This window comes from Marmota marmota, unplaced genomic scaffold, assembly GCF_001458135.2.
Source record: "Marmota marmota marmota unplaced genomic scaffold, marMar, whole genome shotgun sequence".
Lineage (NCBI taxonomy): Eukaryota > Metazoa > Chordata > Mammalia > Rodentia > Sciuridae > Marmota > Marmota marmota.
In genome coordinates this window covers 42,289,392-42,309,300 of record NW_026000057.1, presented here as the reverse complement: position 1 = coordinate 42,309,300, position 19,909 = coordinate 42,289,392, and the positions used below count along the sequence as shown (strand labels likewise).

General features: G+C 38.9%; 1 protein-coding gene and 1 long non-coding RNA gene across 21 annotated transcripts in view; one reads left to right on the top strand and one right to left on the bottom strand.

Moving 5' to 3' along the window:
* The window catches only part of Ank2 (ankyrin 2), a 554,279-nt gene that overhangs the window by 351,849 nt on the left and 182,521 nt on the right, over positions 1-19,909 (bottom strand). The gene's annotated exons all lie outside the window — the stretch shown is intronic.
* LOC125619813 lies at positions 3,543-18,824 on the top strand. The gene is made up of 2 exons (XR_007351416.1): positions 3,543-5,415; positions 18,561-18,824. It is a non-coding gene; the product is annotated as an uncharacterized LOC125619813 (long non-coding RNA).

The following is a 19,909-nucleotide window of genomic DNA, read 5'->3' as shown; positions in this document are numbered from 1 at the left end:
AATAAATAAATAAACTTTTCTTCTTTCTAGGTCACAATGCCACTTCTTGGTTTTATTAATCATACAAGGTAGTTAACTGATTACTATGTATCTGCCTGTTTTCTGGATCTTGATGAATCCAGGATTTATCTCACTCCCCTAAAACACACCAAAAATGTGTGTGTGTATTTATGTGCATGTACGCACATGCATGTGTGTGTATCTTTTATATGAGTATGTATATGTGTGGTGGGAGATGGGGGTGCAGGTATCAAATCCATGGCACATGCTGGGCAAGTGCTTTACCATTGAGCTACATCTCAGACAGGCTAAGTGTCTTTGTGTTCTGAGTAAAAGCCATTGTCGTTATTTTTTCCACAGACTCACAGCATCTAGAATAGCAGAAAAGTTTATTTAAAAAAAAAATAGATATCAACTCAATCTAGAAAATGGGTTGAGTTCCTGAAGTTTAAAAACATCTAGTCCTAGAAATCATGTTATATATTACTTCATGAGACCCTGGACAACCCACAAAAAAAATCTTCATACCACCCAAAACAGTTTTCAATTATGCTAAACTATCATTCTAAACATTTCTTGCACAGGAAAATGAATTTCAGACTCCAGGGGAGATGACAAAATCATTTCCCCATCATGATAGCCTAAGCTTCCAGAGGGAGAAGAGAAGAATTTCATTAGACAGAAAAGAATCAAGTCATTGACTCATTTACATTTGCCCAGAAAGAATGTCAGTATTCCTTCAGCAAACATTCTTGTGCACCCACTAAGTGCAGTGTTTTGCACAACCTTACAGAGATACAAAGACAATTAAGACATGATTCCTGTCCTCAAACATATGTGTTAAAAAGTATTCTCTTACTGAGAACTCTCTGCTCCCACTTTCACTTTAACATAAGAAGGTTAAAACAACCCCCAGGAGATTTCTTCACATTGGCTGTAGTCTTTTCTCATCAATATTTTCTTTCTAGTACTGCTGATCACCCAGCAGATAGTGTGTATTTCTTGATCAATTCAAGAGACTGCAGATAAATCGAGATTACTATTATTATTAGCTTAATTGGAAAAACTCCATTCGATTATAAGTTAAACAAAAATACAAACAGCAGGTTCCCTTCTCTTGGTCTAAGGAACATTTGTGACACAGTAAAAATTTATCTTGATTTCCCCTCTTGGTATAATCTGTGTTTTTCAAAATCTATCTACAAAAAGTTTATTCTACCACTTCTACTTTGAAATCATCAAGCACTTTTAAGTATCTAGAAGGACTAGATATTTAAGGACTTGTCTGCTGTGCACACAGCAATAATAAATTGCACATGTAAAAATGGTTAAAATTGAGGTAACTTCTGATATGACCATTTTGTCCTGAGGACTTCTCCTCCTTGCTTCCTTCTTTCTACCTTCAGCCTAGTGGACAAGAACAAGTGCATGTAATGCTTGCGCATGGTTTAACAAATTCACATCAAAGGTCATTCATGCAGAACAAGCTTTCCTATGAATTTCAACACAAAATGTACAAAAAGTGCGCATTTTATTATTTTGCCATACACTGGCAACCTCTTTAATATTTACAGACTAGATGTTGCTAAATTAGGACTCACTTGTCCATTATATACACGACATACACAGCAAAACAAAATGCACAAAACATAAAGAAAAATGATGTCTCAAAATGTCCAAGTATGAACACACTAACATATTACCTTTTCAGTTGTTGCTTCCTTCCCACCTCTTTGTGAACAAGTGAACAAGTATGCTCACAGAGGTGTTTTAACAGTTCCATTCCCAAAAGACAATATTTCATATGAATTTTAGCAAAAAGATATTTACAAAGTGATAATTTACTACCTCCATATTTGACATACATCAGACACTTCTAGACAGACTAAATGTTTCAAGTAAGGGCTCAATTTGTTCTCTATATACACGATGGTTTTGAATAAACTGCACATGTAACAATGGTTCTAATTTGAAGAAGTCCTCAAAATATGAGCATTCTGGCCCTGCACCATCCCAGTGGGCCATATGCTCAAATATTCAGAAGACAATATTTCCTAGGAATTTTAACACAAAGCATCCAAAATCTGTTTATTAATTGTAGTTTTGACATACACTGGCAACCTTTTTAACATCTAGAAAGACTACATGTAGATTAGGACTCTTGTTCTTTAATACACTATGTATACAGCAAGGTAAAACAAAACCCATAGACATAAGGAACATGGTTACTCTTGCCTCATTGTAAACACACAAGCATGGTGCTGTTCTTCGCTGCCTTCTCCTCCAGAGAACCGGCACACAATATGTACTATGTACTACTCAACAGGGTGTTTGGCTATTCTCCAAAACAACATTTTTATAATTTTTGTAAGAATTTTAACAAGAAGAAATTTACAAATGTGTTATATTTTACTACTTCTACTTTTAACATATATCAGGCACTTCAGAATATCTGAAAAGTCTAGGTATTTCCAAAAGTACTTAGCATTGTCAATTTATATACACAGTAATGAGAAATAAAACATACACACACAAAACATCATTATAATATGAAAAACATCTTTTAATATGACCAGTCCAGCCCAGGACCTCCATCTCTTCCTCCTCATTGCCCTCTGCTCCATGTCCTCTAATCCACTGAACACACAAGGACAAGTGTCGCTCCTGGAGGCGTTTCCAGAGGTGGTCTAATAACTGCATTTTAAAGTCACTTCCAGAAGACATTTCTTTCCTAATTTTTTAAAACAAATGGCCATTTACAAGTTATCTTCTAACTCATATGTTGGCAACCTCTTTAGATTTACCATGTCCAGATACAGCAAAGTTTTCTTTTAGAAGGTGGGGCAGAAGTTCAGAGCAGCTTTTTCATATTATACATTACAGGTCTTCTACAAACGGCCAGGAAATCTTCCCAAAGGGTGGTGGGCACTTCCAGTTGGCCAGATGTGGTGTGTTACTCTAGAATGAGGACCAACCACTGGATGGCCGCTGACTGTTCCATCCCATCTACTGGGCTCTGCTCACCTTCCAGCAACATTAAGGACCTGTTCATAGTACTCTGGGCGAGGTGTGCTCTTACTGAGTCCACACAGAGCCGCCATCCAGCCATCACCCTAGTCTGCCGCCCTGATGTCCAACGGGTGGCCAAGCTTTCTGGCGTTCACCTGCTTCCTTGTGCACTTGAAGCCCCCTCCAGCCCCTGGGGCTTTCCGCGGCCATCTCCTGCCACTCAAGGGCGCTAATTCCTCAGCGCAACTTGTCTACTCCAGGCAGGGTTGGGCTTAGATAGGCGGCGGCCACCATCAGGTGATGCAGGCAGGGAGAGGTTGCCAATCCAAGACGCCTGGACCTGCCCGCGGTCAAATGTGCGGGAACTCCTGGCGCCTGCAGGACAGAGACTACAGCTGGTCCCCAAGCCCTCAGCTCACCTGCTGGCCACAGACAGAGGTCCACACTGTCTTCACTTGGAATCAGTGCACCAAAGCTCAGATCCTTACTAGATCCAACTCAGGAAGGGCTCCTTCCATTAGACCTACGATGGCAAGTGGGTCAAGGAAGGAAATAAGTGCCTCTAAGCAAGGCATCCCTTGCTGTAGGCCCATGTTAGGCCAATATTGCCACTAGCCCAAATAAAACACAGGGACCTTGGAATGTCATGTATGTCAGGCAGAACTTTGTGTCCACGGGGCCTCAGGCCCTTGGGGTAGGGGTGTTCACTGGAAGGAATTGCATCACCCTAAATGGGGCAGATACTCTACACCTATGGCATTTGTGAGTGGCAGCATGGCAGCATACTAGGAGATGTCTTCCTCTTAAACTTTTTAAGTTATGCACAAAAAATTACTCCATTCTGTTAGCTGATTAGGCATGGCAATACATCACAGATAGATAGTGAACAGGAAAAAAGATGAGTGCTCAGCCCCAGATCTTGAGACCTTGTGGCAGTGCAGGTCCCTCCAGGGGGCCCGGGTTTAACCCTAGTACCAAAAAAAAAAAATCAACGAAAAACCTTCTCCCTATAATTCAGATGAACAACCATGACCATGCCTGGTACAGGGGTGAAGCAATGTACCACACAGAATCTAAGTGAGCATTTGGTATACAAGTGAGAAACTTTGTTTAGTTAAATATTTCTGTTTCTTAGATGTAATTTCCTAGAGAGCACTTTCTCCCTGTATAATGTCACAACAGGCTGTGCATTTTGGGGTCTGTTCTATAGAATGAGTAGGTAGGACCCAAGAGTCACCTTCCTGCATTAGCTATAACTGGATTAGTAACTGAGAGCAAATCATCTTACGCAAATTTCAGTGTCTTTATTTCTAAAATAAGGTTAAACTATATTATGATTTCTGAGATTGTGATCCTAGTACACACTCAGCCATACTCAGTGAAGACCTGCCTCCTGGAGTACAAGATTAGGCTGGATAGCCTAGGTGACACTGGCAGCTACATGTTGTTCCTTGGATCCCTACTCATCAAGTTCCTTAAAACCAGATAATTAGTTTTCTAAATACAGGAAAGAGACTTTAATTTTTCTCGAGTGTAACCTAATTTAAATGGCACAATATGGGCAAATAGAGCAGTATTGTGATTCCACAAGTGCACATACGCTTTTCCTGGAAGCTGTTTTATGGTATGGTGAATTTCAAGAGACCCTTTTCTAAAACCCATGAACTCTAAAATTTGATGCCTCTGGAGGAAATCTATGCTCTCCTGGGTAGAATGCTACAACTGCAAAATGATCAATATTTTCAGAATAGATCTATCTGTCTGAAGGTATTTGCATAGCATTCTAACTCAGCCTACAAAAACTATTCTATCAAAATGAGAACCCTACATGGTGGCTGTGTGGATAATATAAAACAAATAGGACTCATTTAATTATAAAAGAGCACTTTCCTTCTCCCAAAGCACATTCTTAGATCTTGTGCTGTTATCATTGACCTTGGAAAATAGAAAGAGATGTTTGTGGGTAAAACTTCATACACATGTTACAACCTAATTCATGAAAGCCTTATAAGTGAAAGATCTGGGGGCCATATAAATGTCCCTACAGACTTTATATCCAGAAACCCAATACCAATAGTACCAGACTGGGAAACATAAGGGTCTACATTGTCTGCATGGAATCCCTTTGGAATAACAGTAAAAAGGGTGAAGGTGAGAATGAAGATTAGTTGTCACTTTAAAGACTCAAAGAGACAAAAAGGATTGATAGTTCATTACTCTGGAATCTGCCTTAAGCCCCACTGGGAAAGTGGAGTTTGACTCCTCAATGAAAAGTCAAATCGGTACTGTGTTGCTTGACATTCAGAGGTGTCCTTGCCTGGACAGGTTGTTGTCCTTAGTCCACACCATAACCCTCTATTAGAGGTTGTCCTTGGTTCTCTCATTTTGTATGGGAATGGATTTATTGTTCAGAGAAGTTAAGAACTAACCAAGGTAAACCCCAGTTAGTGGCAAAGAAGGAGCTGCAACCAGATCCTCCAGCTCCTATATCCACAGTCTCACATTTCCTATATTTAACTCGTGCCCTTGACTCTCTACACAGTTCATGCCCAAGGTCCAGGACAAATCCAACTCATAATAGGTAGTTTTTCTTTCTTTCTCCCCCAACTCATAATAGGTAGGCTTTCCTTCTTTGCCTCCCACCCTCCCACCCTCCTCCCTTCCTTCCTTCCTTTCTTCCTTACTTTGTGTTTTGCTGGGAGGATCAAACCCAGGGCCTTGTGCATGCTAGGCAAGTGCTCTACTGAGCCCTATCCCATCCCTTACCAGAGGTATTCTATATGTAGAAACCTGTCAAAAATAGGGAAAAAAGAATCAATGAATTCAAAATATTCTATATGTTTTTCTCCATCCCAAAACACAGACTTATGATTTAAGTTGCAGATATTTTTTGAATCATGTGTGTAGCCTAAAACTGGTATAGTAAATAGAACTGTGAGTTAAAGTCAAAATAATGCTTGGGTTCATTTGTGAGAACATTAACATTCCTTCCATGGATTTTTGGTACGCTTTGGTTTGAGAAGTCCTTTATTTCTATAGTACTTTATTGGGCTCGTAAAAGAGTTAAGCTACAACTTGACCACACAGTAATTACATCTAATTGTGATTATGTCAAAACGCACTAGGCTTAAGTAGAGTAAATACAAATGTTTTGTTTAGAAAAGAAAAAGGAGGAAAGACAGAAGAAAAGCTCACATAGGGTGCACTGTAGTTTTGCATCTGATATCAAGAATTTTGCTGTTTTATTCATCATGTTTTCTCCGTTTACTAAATAAATGGAGGAGGGGTGTTCAGATGGGATTTCCCAACTTTTCTTTAATGAGAAGCTTCTCCTGCTACCCCCTGCTGAATGCTGCAGTTTCATCTGTCCCATCCTGATAACAAAAGAACAAAAGAACAAACCACTGGTCTACTTAAGGTTTCATCAGTGATAACACCAAGTCATCAAATCTAACAGGATTGCCAAAAAGTAGAAATAGTGTGGGAGGAGGGGAGATGAAAGAATATCTTTATTTTTAATTATATTTCCGTGATTGAGCATACCTCATTTTAAGTGATTGCTATCCCTTAGGAAGAAGTTTAAAGTCAAATCATTCTGGCTAACTAATAAGGGAGAAACCAGCCCATCTGCCTGTTATTTTGCAACAGTCCCTGAGGCATCACTCTTACCTTAAATAAATAAATCCAAGAGGAGATGAATGGATGATTTAAAGAAAAATAAATATCTCAAAAAAAGAAATAAAAAGAATTTTAGAGCCAATTAATAAATTATAAAATTAATTTTCTTCTAAGGTAGCTCTATAGGAGTCATAAATAATAATGTTGTACAGCTCTTCTTTGCATTTATTTTATTTTTAAATATTTATTTTTTAGTTGTAATTGGACACAATACCTTTATTTTATTTATTTATTTTTATGTGGTACTGAGGATCGAACCCAGGGCCTTACACATGCTAGGTGAGCACTCTACCACTGAGCCACAGCCCAAACTCCTGCATTTATTTTAATATGATCTATGATCTATTTCAAAGACTTCTTGGCAACCTTCAGATTACAGTCACAATCTCAAGTCATCTGCTAAGTATTTTTAAAGCAAGTAACTATCTCAAAACTTAAGGAAAAAATGACCATTATCTAAGTCAAGGTGACCACTATGCCAATCTTTCTGTTCTCTTTATCTCTTCTAATATATAGCACCTTGATAGTTCACTGGAACGTCTCTGAGGTCAATGAGCCCATTTTTCCTCCATTCCAAAATAAAAAGAATATGATCAACACACTTCTAAGAAATCCCTTCCTATACTACTTATTTTTCAGCTCATCTTTTTTCCCCCAGTTTGAACCAACCTAATTTCTTAAACCTGTATGATCTTCTTATTTTTTTTCTTTTCTATCATTTGGATTACCTTTAAGAATCTTTAGTTTTTACCTTATAGTTCTTAAAGTACATTAGCCATTCACAAGCAGAAAAATTGCCACAGTCAATATGGTGCAGACATTTATATTTTGCTTATAACAGATTAGTTTCCAGATTTTTTTCTTCATCTCTTGTGCTGAGTCTAATCTGTATTTACATTACAAAAGACATCATAGTTCTTCATAGAGAATTTTAATTCCCTATTAGTAATTTTATTTCCAGTTTTGAGATTCTTGTCTAATTTGGAGCATCAAGTATAAATCTAATGGGCATAACTGAGATTTGTTTTTGCCATAAATATATTATATCAGATGGCCCTAAGCACAGTCTCCTTGCTTGATTCCACAAGTAGGGAATCAAGCTAAATTATATAATAGATTCAGGATTTAAACTCATCCTCTTTAAGCAATTCAGAAAAATATCAAGTGAACCAAACACAAGATCTTCCATTCACTAATGATTGAGACTCACTACTATATTACCTGATTTGTTTTCTTAATTGCACTCCCTTCAGATTTTATTTTAGTGTTATTTATTTATTTATTTATTTAGGGCACCAGAAATTGAACTCAGGGCACTCAACCACTGAGTCACACCCCCCCAGCCCTATTTTGTATTTTATTTAGAGACAGGGTCTCACTGAGTTGCTTACGGCCTCGCTTGTTGCTGAGGCTGGCTTTGAACAAACTATCCTTCTGCCTCAGTCTCCAGAGCCGGTGAGGTTACAGGCATGCAACACCGCACCCAACCTGGATTTTATTTTAGTTCTATAGATAAAGCATATGCTTCATTTGTAATATTACCTTTCCATACACTAGCATGCTGTTGCCTTTTGATGATATTTATAATTAATTTTCATTTTGATTTCAGATGATAAATATAACTTTTTATGTGAAAAATCATACCTTACTAGAAGGTAAATAAAAAAGTAAACTCAATTATGCATTTCAATTTCATATAGAACAGTGAGAAAACCATGTAAAATTGTGTGGATGTTAATCAAGTAATAAGTAATGCTTTATTATTTCTCTCAGTTAAAATTTAAGAACAAGTCAAAAGACATTTCTTTAACTCCTTAATGTACCAGGACATTTTTAGAGAACAGGCTGTTTTTGTTGTTGTTTTGTTTTGTTTGGGGGGGGTTGCCAAAATAAGTAATTCTGAGGCATGAAAGTACAGAGAAAAAAAAATCCAGGTAAGAATGAAGAGAGGAGCATAAGTCAGACTTTCCCTGTGGGCTTGGGCAGGTCACTCCAAGTCACTGAATCTCCGTGAGCCACAGACCCACTGAACCCTAGGTCTCTTGGGCCCATAAAATCCATTAAAAAAAATCTGAATACACTCATTTGTAGGTATTTTTTTAAATGCCCAAGTCATCATATAAGAACCCTTGTTTTACAATAATTTTGCTTTCCCCTAATATTATTTCTAGGAATTAATGACAAGCAGTATATAATCCACTCTTATTTATATATTAATATTATCTATAGAGTTTTTCTCATTACTCTGAATCCTTATTTGTCGTGGGTGATTGATAAATCATTTTTTTGAACTATGTGAAACTCTGGACTGTGAAACACTGCTCTTGGGAACCCTGTGGTGCGAGAGTGCCCAGGGAATGCACATTTGCAAGATGATTCCTGTTGATGGGGGGAATTCTGTTGCCATGGAAATCACTACTTCAAAAATATAGAAGAGATGGGCAAACAAGCCCCAAACAACTTGTTTTTCCCATTTTCATCCTGTTTTCCTGAGGAAGTTCTCCACACTGCATCCCTTTAGTGTACCTACTCATATAAGTGCCTGCTTGGACTCCATTTTGTGGTTAGCTCCATTCTCCATCAAAGCTGGGCCACCCACATGCCCCTGCTCTTTATTAATAAATAAGTCTTTGCCTTATTCCTATAATTTCTAATAATTTTCTCAATCCAGCACATTGCCTGTGTTGGTTAACTGTCCATTGGCAGTGCGGGTCACCATTTATACTTATTTTTATTTTAGTCTTCTAAACCTTCTTGATTGTATTGGCAACAGATATGATCAGGTCTTTGAAAGTTGAGCTCAACTCACAGAACACATAGCAACATCCATTTTAAGATATAAATTTGCATTAATATATACTGATGAGTTGACTGAGTAGTTCAGTCTCCAACCTAAAGAGAGTATGTATATTGGATCCACATACAGCAAAATATAATGGCAGTGGCCATTCTTTGAGGTATGTCTGTAAATTGTCAGCAAGTCAATTATTTTCTTCATTATGGAAACAACATACTGGTCCCCAGATAGAAAAGACATGCCACAAGCATTATGCTTCTCTATTATTCTAGATTTCTTATCCTGGAATCTGCTTCAGAACAAAGACATTATCTGAATAGCACAGGATGAATTCTGAATTAAGCCCCTAAACAAAATGTAATAAAAGGTCTCCTTATACTTTGGTTATTGCAAAATAAATCTACAACCTTTCTTCAAACTTCCAACATATTGGTTATTTCTCCTTTGTTCCACCATGTCCTTTGAACATGTCTGTTTCAGTCCTTACTTATCATTTTGTAATTATTCAATGTGTTAACTTCCTGACTACCTAGTAAACATCATGAAACAGTCACTTCTGCATTTATAACATCCGGTGCCTAGCACAGTGCCTGGCACAGAACAGGTGCTTAATATATATGCTTGTTGGATGAATGAGAGTTAACAGATGTTCTCTTCATTGTTCTAACCTGCTATGTCCTGACTGACCTTGGATAGTCTTACCTGTTTTTCCCCTGTGTTCAACCCCATGCATCTGTTCAGCTACCTCTTAGTGCCTCCTTCACGTCTTCTACCAGAGGTTGCCTCCTTTGAGAACAGTTACTTGCCCAATCTGTGTTCTCACAGAATTTTGTATTCTCCTCCCTTGGCTCTCATCTTGCTCTATTGCAGTTGCTGAAATGGCCCATGTGCCCTGCTGGGTAACGAATGTGCAATTTGTTAACATCAACACTAAGACAGAATCCATAGGAGAAGCTAAATAAATGTATGTTGGATGAATGACCACCAATTGCCTATTTTAATAGTTTTACCAGGGTAAAAGAATATTTGAAATAAATAAATGAACAAGTCAGAGAAATTCACATTATACACCAGCATTGATACCATGTTGCAGAACAACACAATGTTGCCTTGTAAACAAAAAGCAATCAGTTGTTACAACTGAAGTCACTATATCCAAATAAATCCTCTCATCTCCTTCCTGCACATGAACTATAATTTTGTAAGCTTTAGGAAATTTCAACACAATGATTCTATTTCTATTTTCTATATACCTCTCAACAGGTAATTATATTTTATTTTCCACAAATAGACTAACAGGATTTTTTAAATTCTTTATTTTATGAGAAATGGGAATTTATTAAGAACCATGTTTGCTATCCCCAAAGCCTGGGAGAAAAGACAAGAGAAGAGCAGGGAAAGTGTCCCAGGCTCTGATATCTCTTGTGGGTGGGAGCAGAGGCTCTCCAGGTGGGTCCAGCTGTGCTCCTGAGTAGAATGGTGCAGAGCAGCCTGAGCCAGTTTGCACATCTCACTCCTGCAGCTGCGTGACCAACGTCCACACCATGGCGTCAGGATCCATGGAGCTCACATTCCTCTGCCTGTCCATTGGTTTTGTCTGGGTCTCCACTCAATATTTTCATTGGAGCCATTTTGTTTTTCATCATTGGGTTTATGTTTTGGGCCAGCCCACAGAAACATGGTGTGCAGCAACATAGCTGTGGATGCAGGTAGCAATCCTCCTAGTCAACCTCTTCCAGCCCTTGCTGGGTACAGGCTATGTGGAGAGGGAGTTTTCTTCTAAGCATGTACCCTAGGAGGACCTGCAGCTTGGGGTGATTATCTGAAAACTGGGTATGGGAGACACAGGGACATGCCTGGGAGGCTACACTGGCAGTGGGGGGCTCCTCGCATGCAGCAGGGAGGAAGGGCAAGCAGGCTGGCTCTTATGCTACCCTTCTTCAGTGACTGCTTGACCTCTTGATGCTCACAGGGCAAGAAGGGAAGGTACAAAAGGCAGGCTCACCAGCACTGCTCTTTGGGTGGGGAAATCGTAAGGACTGTGGGCCTGATGAGGCCCCAAACCCCAATGCACCGCTTCACCTGGAACATGCAGCCTGCCCACTGAGTTATCTGTGCTGGAGTATCAGGTTCATAGCCATCACCTCCTTGAATTTTCTATCTACCATAGACACCCCGGTATTATATGGGTCATAACCCATGTGAAACATGATGGTCTTTATTGCAGTGTCAGCGTGTCTGGGATGTGGCTTCTCACTCTGGAGAATATTCCTTACTCTGGCTCAGCCATGGATGCCCTATGATGTGGTCTATTGTGAGTCTCTGTGTAGAGTCCCCAGTCAGTATTCTATTGATGAAGCTTTTGCACTTGAGTAGAAATATGAGAGGGAATGTGGAATCTTGCAGGCAGGATCTGTTCCTTCAACTGGTCCCATTAAATGGTCAGCTACCCTTCTGCCTCCTAACCATGAAGTACAGAATGACACCCAGAATCCAGACATCCATGGCAGGGGGACCTCAGATTCTTCCCAATCAATGATTTCTGGAGCACAGTATGGGATAGTACTCTAAAACCTGTCCAACTTCTGCCCAATTGTGAACCTGCTCCTTAGGCTGGAATCAATAAGTTTGACATTTCCTCTGGCATCTATTGGGATGTTCTTTGCCTTCAGCTTTCCATGCAGTGATGCCCTTCTCATGACAGTAGTATGTAATCTGCATATGTAATCTGCCCCAAGTCTCTGGGCATCATGCTCCTCCATGGCACTGACCTCCAAGATGTGGTGTAATAGCTGTCCCCCACCTGCATGCTCCATCACAAAGTAGCTATTTTTGGTGGTTTAAACAACTTGAAACAGCTGGACCACATTTGGGTGTTCCAAGGTCTCTGTTATATCCACTTTGGGCAGGACTTTCACAGCCACCTATGTTCTGGTGAGGAGCTGGCGAACTAGATTCACCTGGACAAATCCAACCCCCTCCTGCTGCCCAATGTCCCTTGGGACTTGATAATGGTCTGTGAAGACAGCCTCAGAGCAGGAGCTGGGCCCCTGCAGCACTACACCACTCTGACTACTCTCACTGCAAAATCCTAAGCAGCAGTACCAACTAAGGATGCTAGCCAGATAATAAAATTATTATTATTATAACAAACCAAAACAAAATTTTAAAAAAACAAATAAAAAAATTAGCTGGGTACAGTGGCACATGCCTGTAATCCCAGCAGCTCAGGACACTGAGGCAGGAGGATCATGAGTTCAAAGCCAGCCTCAGCAAAAGCCAGGTGCTAAGCAGCTCAGTAAGATCCTGTCTCCAAATAAAATACAAAATAGGGCCGGGGATGTGGCTCAGGGATCAGGTGCCCTCGAGTTCAATCTCTAGTACAAAAAAAAAAAAAAAAAAACAGAACCACCAAACCACCAAATGAGCTAGCTATCTGTGAGTCTGACAGGTCTCCACCAAGAGCTCCCTGTGCTTATGGACAAAGACTCAGACATAGGCAAGGCTTCTACAGCTGGTGTTTAAAATTCCCTCTCAGTGGCTCCCTATGAGGTCAGAGCAAGAAACATCCTGGTCACACCTGGGCATAACCCTCAAGGGTCATCTCACTTTTTTGGCTCCAGAACCTTTTCCAACTTTCATAGTAAAAATAAGGAAGGACTCCAGCAACTTTTTGCATCAGTGGATTATGGAGACTGATCTTTACTTGTTTAGGAATTAGAATTCAATTGTCTTTTATAACTTTTGGCTTTTAAAGACCCCATCATACTCAAGATATTCTTTTACTTTCAACTTGGAATGATCAGTGTCAAAAGGATGGTAACACTTCACTCACACTGTGGTGCTCTAACAAAATGCTCTGTTCCCTAAGACACTGTGGAGCACAGAAGTAACACCTATGAGGTTAAGAGGAAAGGATCGTTCATCATAACTTCCCCCCATCATTAGATCAACCACCCCACTCTTGGTACCAACTTCTGTTTTAGTCAGCTTTGCATCCGTGTGACCAAAAGACTCAACAAGAACAACCTAGAGGATATTGTCCACGGCCAACCAACTCCATAGCTCTAGGCCCAAGGTAAGGCAGAACAACATGGCCAAAGGGCATGGCAGGGGGAAATATTTTGGGACACAACAAACAGGAAGCAGAGCAGAATGTTTAAATTCTTGAAAGTGAAGGTATATCCAACCATTTAATATAGATAAAAGAAAATGGCTGTTAAGACCCCTAGGGAGATGACCTACTTCTTAGCTCTTAGTAACATGATTTAATGCTGGAGTCCCTGGGGTAGAAGCATGTTGTTCAGCTCTGGTAATGGTAGCCTCAGGAAGGGGACAGTCACCAAGTTCAGTAGAAAGGCTGCATGTAAACAGGTACAGATGGCTTTCTGCACAATCAGTAAAAATCACCACAGACTACTACTTGAAGTATACTCCAACTTTTAAGAATTTGTTCCACGGATGTGGAGACACAAACAAGAGTGGTTTTCACACATAAGCAAGGTAATGTATTTCCTGTAACTTCTGAGGTAGTGATGGTATTGAACTTCCAAACAGGGACAAATGATGACCCCTAAGTTTATTAATTATTCCACCCAAAAGCTATCAAGAAATTTCACATTTCTATTGTTCACACCATAGAGGAGTTCACATATGTTACCTGATAAGCAAGTCATAGGAAGAGAGTCACTTACTTTCCAAGGTACCTGTGACAATGAAGGGTATGTGTCACCATCCAACTTCAAGCCAGCACATGTGCTCCCCATATCCCACACACTGTCCTCACTGAAACAGATGGATCCTTCCACTCTTGCCCTGGTCCTTGTCTATTTGTATCCAAGCTCCTGGGAAAGTGGCATCTCTCTGGAACCTTCAATTTCTCACCTCCAACTCTTTTAACCTTTTCTAATTTGGCTTCCATCCCAACTACTGCAAAGAGCCACCCTTTCCAAGGTTTCCAATAACCATCTCTCAGCCAAATCAAATGGCTTTTTTTTCCTGTATTCATCATTTTTATTTCTGCCCTCCAAAAAGCCAGTCAGCAGAGTCCACCATTATGAATAACTCCCTTCTTCTTGATTCTTCATCATCCTGCACTTCCATAACCTATCCTCTCCATCTATTTCTGTCAATTTTCTTTGCATGCTGTTAAATCTTTTCTAACCAGATTTGACTCTGTTCCATGCTTTAGCATTTGGACCTTTTCTTATAAATGGCTCCTTCAGAATTACCAATGCTCTCTACTCACTGAAAATATCCCTAGAGGTCACATTTCCCTACAAAATGTCAATCCAATGAAAGTTTTGATATGATAAAATATTTCTGATTATCCATTGTTTTTCCTTAGTAAAAATGCTTTGTTGATGTAAAGAAGAAGGAGTAGACAAGGTTCCTGCTATCAAGGAACTTAAACTCATAGCTTTCAGGTGCAGAAATGGATCTAAAAGGTAATTAGGTCTTCAGGACTTGCACCATGGCAGTTCCTGGGCTGGATGTGGGCTGGGTATGACCTCATTGTGTGGTCTCATTGTGTTTATTTGGCCCACACAATTTTGGTTTAGTTTTGTTAGAACTCACAAAAAGAAGATTGTGCTGGGCACAATGGTGCACTCCTGTAATCCCAGCAACTCAGGAGGTTGAGGAAAGAGGATCACAAGTTCAAGGCCAGTCTCGGCAACTTAGCAAGACCCTCAGTAACTTAGTGAAACCCTGTCTAAAAATAAAAAATAATAATAATAATAAAAAGGGCTGGGGATGTGGTTCAGTGGTTAACCACTCCTGGGTTCAATACCCAGTACCAAAAAAAAAAAAAAAAAAGAAAAGAAAGAAAGAAAAAGCAGATTTTGTATCCAAATTTTGATTTATTTTGCAAACTCAGATCTGGCAACATAGTGCTCACATTGCTACACAGCAGAAATAGGTGGAGCCAAGTCTCAGTGGCCCACTTTAGATGGAGCACTTGCTCTCCATGTATCAGGGTGTAAGTGGCAGTAGCCATTTATCAAGGCACTTAATGCCGGGTTTTTTTGTTGTTGTTTTTTGTGGTGGTGGGGGGGGACATATCTTTTACCCTATGTCTATCATATGTGAAAATTCAAAAATGACCAAGAAACCAAGCAATTCTTCTAAAGTCCAACCAGCTATATCTATTTACTTAACCTGCCTGTCCTGTTTTAAATTACATAAATTCAAAAATTAACATATGTATAGGCAAAATAATCTACATAAGCCCCACCTATATATCATTTCTCATTACATAAAGTTACATAGAATTTAGAAGTACCACCCATACCTCTATATGACTTTCAGTTTATGAATTAAAAGTCTATGAACTTTTAGCTCAAAACCTAAAAGGAAGCACTCTATACCTCTTAAAAGCTGCCGTTACAAAACAATTCCCAATCTCAAAGTGACACCTCTTTCCCCTAACCCTTGGATCTCTTTAGTGATACTCGAAACACATGAGTTGTTATATGTTCGTCTATTCTGCTCTTACTATATACTAGGCACTCAGTATATTTGTATTGCTAAGTATTTATGAATTTCACAGAGGAAAACAGACAGGTACTCATTAGTTAATTACAAGAAACCAAGAAGCATAATGTACAAAGATAATTAAAGCCGCATAAGGAGAGAATTGTACTCTCTTTGAAGGATGGAAGGTATGATCAAAGAGGATCCTTAGAAAGTGTCACAGAGATTAATTTTCAGAAAGTTTTGAATAGAAGAAATATTATATGTCAGGGGATTAGAGATTAAAGCACAAAGAAAAGTAAAATATACATTTGTTCAAACAAAACAAAGAATAGAATTGGTGATGGGGCTATCAAGAAAAACAATGTGAGTATAAAAGGAGAAGAAGTGGAAGGGTAGATAAAAGTACCAAGGGAGATATCCAAAGTCCACATACATAACCCGTCCCTTCCCTCTGTCAAGATTTTCAAGTCCCATTATGAGGGGGGAGGGGCAGTATAATCTATAGAAGTAGCCACTTTGCATACTTGGCTTTGTTAAAAAAAAAAAAGCCCACAGGATATGAGTGGCATCTGAAGATTGGTTCATAGCTATATTTTTTAATATTTATTTTTTAGTTATAGGTGTACACAATATCATTTTATTTTATTTTTATGTAGTGCTGAGGATTGAACCCAGTGCCTCATGCATGCTAGGCAAGTGCTCTACCTCTGAGCCACAACCCCAGCCCCTGGTTCATAGTTATATTTATGGAAAAGAGGGGCAGGAAAGATCAAAATAACTAGTTTAAAGGACTATTGAGAAGTAATTTGTTTAAGCATTATGAGTGTAAGAATTAGGGGGGGAAAGAAAATCTCTTAAATAATTTTAACTTTTGTATAATTATAGTAGAAACAAAATTCCAAGAGCAATGAACCAATTTTATGCTACAAAAAAAGACGTGCCGAGATAAAATGAAATATATTTTAAAATTTACACAAATAAACAACGATAAAATGTAAGAGTAGACTTCGTTTAGTTCAAAACCTAAAAGGAAGCACTGATGGAAAAGACATTTTAATAAAGACCTCCTTTATGGTATCATGAGGATTAAGTTTTGTGATTAATTTTGTGATTAATAATTGTTTATAACAAATTATCTAAATTGTACTGCCATCTAACCTCAAACAATAATTTATATGGAATTCATCACATGCTCTTTGTAAGGCTGGGATGTAGAGGTGTATTTAAATTTGCACAATGTCATTGTAGTCTTTAAGAAACAAGTTTTACAGTGCTTGCAAAGGCACCAGGGAACAATTTGTCTTCACTAGGCTCACAATTATCCTACTAGCCATAGACCATGTGACCATTGCTTAGTTACAAAACTCTGGCAGGGACAGATTGTTATGAGGAATATTCCCCTGAGTCTTGAGGTTTTGTTCTTGTTTTACTTTCCTTTTAGAGTTTCATTAGTTTTTTTGTAGATCAAGGAAAATTTTGGTGTCCTTTCAACAAGTTTTTTTTTAATAAGGCAGCTTCACTAAATAGAGAAAAATTTTAATAAGGAAAAATAAATCTATTATCCTAAAGTTCAACAAGGTAGCTCACTTGTGTCTGAGAGCCTAGTATGTTAGTAATTTTTAAAAGCAAAACAAATGAACATATACTCTTCATTATTAAACCCCACCTCTGCAACAGAGGAGGATGCTCTTTGGATAAATATATGATTTTATGCTGTTAACAAATTAAAGAATTCCTTAATATGTCATATTCCCTTTTGGTTTCTCATCTCATTTCCTGGTCTCTTTAGGACTAACATGAACATATGTTCCATATTAATGAATCTGAATATTTGTAACTTTACTATGATGAGAGCTTTAAAGAGAAATCAGCCTTTTACACAAAATGAATGTGGCAAGACTCATGAAGAAGCCTTCACTGTTGCCTTTCCAACTGCCTTCACATCAAGGAAATTCACTAATTTTCCTTCCAATTATTTATAATATATCCATCAAGTGCCAGGCAATAATCCAAGTTCTGGAGATACAGCAATGAACCAAACAAAGACCCCTCCTCATGAAGCAGATGTGGAAGGGCAGTGACATGGAGACAGAAACAGCAATCAAACAAAAGAAGGTGTCCCAGCCACTCAGAAGGCAAGAGGATTGCAAGTTCAAAGCCAGCCCCAGCAACTCAGCAAGACCTTGTCTCTAAATAAAATATAAAAAGGGCTAGGGATATGGTTCAGTGGTTAACGCCCCTGGATTCAATCCCTGGTACAAAAAAAAAAGGGGGGGGGGAATAGGTAGCGGTCANAAAAAAAAAAAGGGGGGGGGAGGTGGAATGTGGCTGGTGGTGACACAGAGACAACACAAGATAAGGTGATAGGGAGTCGTGGTAGAAATGGTAGCATTTCAGACTGCAGTGTTAGGACACATCTCTGAGAAAGGCTACATATTTGGGGACTCTGAAAGAAGTCAAGCAGTCAGCCAGGAGTTTGTCCATGCAGAGCATTCCAGGCAGAGGGCACCTGTGTGCTGAGGCCCAGGGGGTGGAGTAGCATGTGTTAGATGATTGAGTCAAGTCAAGGAGGCAGACAAGAATGGAGTGCAGGGTGGAGGGGAGAGTGAGGCAGGATGACAGCTGGAGCTGCCATGCAGGGTCTGGCTCTTGCCAGGTTAGATTATGGGTGGGGATTTTATGCAGTGAGATGGGGACTTAATGTTTAAGTGCAGAAAAACTAGTGAACTTAAAAATGTGGTCTGATATCATTATAATCTCCAAGCTACTTTTATGAACTGGCTCACTCCTCTTTTCCTTTCCTATCTATATTCTAGCTTATTTTTTAATATTATTCATCCCTTAGAACTATGTGAAGTTTCTTTAAAAAAAAAATCAATCCCAGCATTTATTGCTTCCATAAAAATTCAAGTAATGGAAGGAGAGATCTACCCTTTTGCTATGGCTTCATAGTATTGATTATGCTAACCTCTTGAAATTCAGCAATGCTACTTCCACCAGTATGGAAAAACACAATGATAGGAATTTGGCTAATTTTTCAGGACTCATCGTTGCATCATTTAGTCAAAGAAAAGTGATATGAAGTCTTTGCTAAAAATAGGCCATGATTCTTATTACACCAAATCCACTCTCTTAATTCCCTCAAGGTTAAGTGAATTAGAGTGTCAACAAGACTGATAGAAGATGTAGCAATTACAGTTTTAGTCTTTAAATTTCTCTATCATGTTTAACTCCAAGTGAATGAAATATAACCTAAATTTCCACATATATTCAGTGCCTGGTAGCAAGTGATGGTCAAGTGCAAATAGAATGCAGATCTGACTAGGCCCATCAGATAAATCTCTGAACCATTCACAGCAAAAAGTGAAGGGTTTGAACTAGAGCCCCTTCCAGTTGGAAAATGCTACTTATCTTGGAACCAAATATCACATATTATGAGAAATGTCCAAATTAAGAATGAGAAACTATAATAGATTTTAACAGAAATGTTTTTCCTCTTTGCAATTTGAGAACACATGCATTTCAGAAACAATGGAAACTGTATTGCTGAATTTACTACCCAAAAAAAGTACCAATTTATACATTTATTTATATTATTAAATACATAGGATTAGCAACACTATTTTGAAAAGTTGGTAATTTTCCCTGTTTTCTCTTCCCAGTGAGAGAAACACACTCCTCTTTTCTTCCTTCTCTTCCTCTCCCTGTCCCTCTCCCTCTTCCTGTTTCCTCCACCACCACCACCACCCCCCGCCCCCAGCCTTGCTGGATTCCCAGAACACCAAAGAATCCTGAGGTTTTTTATGTCAAGTGTTGTTATACATTAATATAACAAGCCCAAATGGGAGGAAGGATACTTAGATGCTCTAAAGTTTACAGAAAAGGTATATGAGAGAAAGGAAGAAAGCCATCTAAGAGCTGTCAGCATCAAAGTGGGAAGCTTGGTGC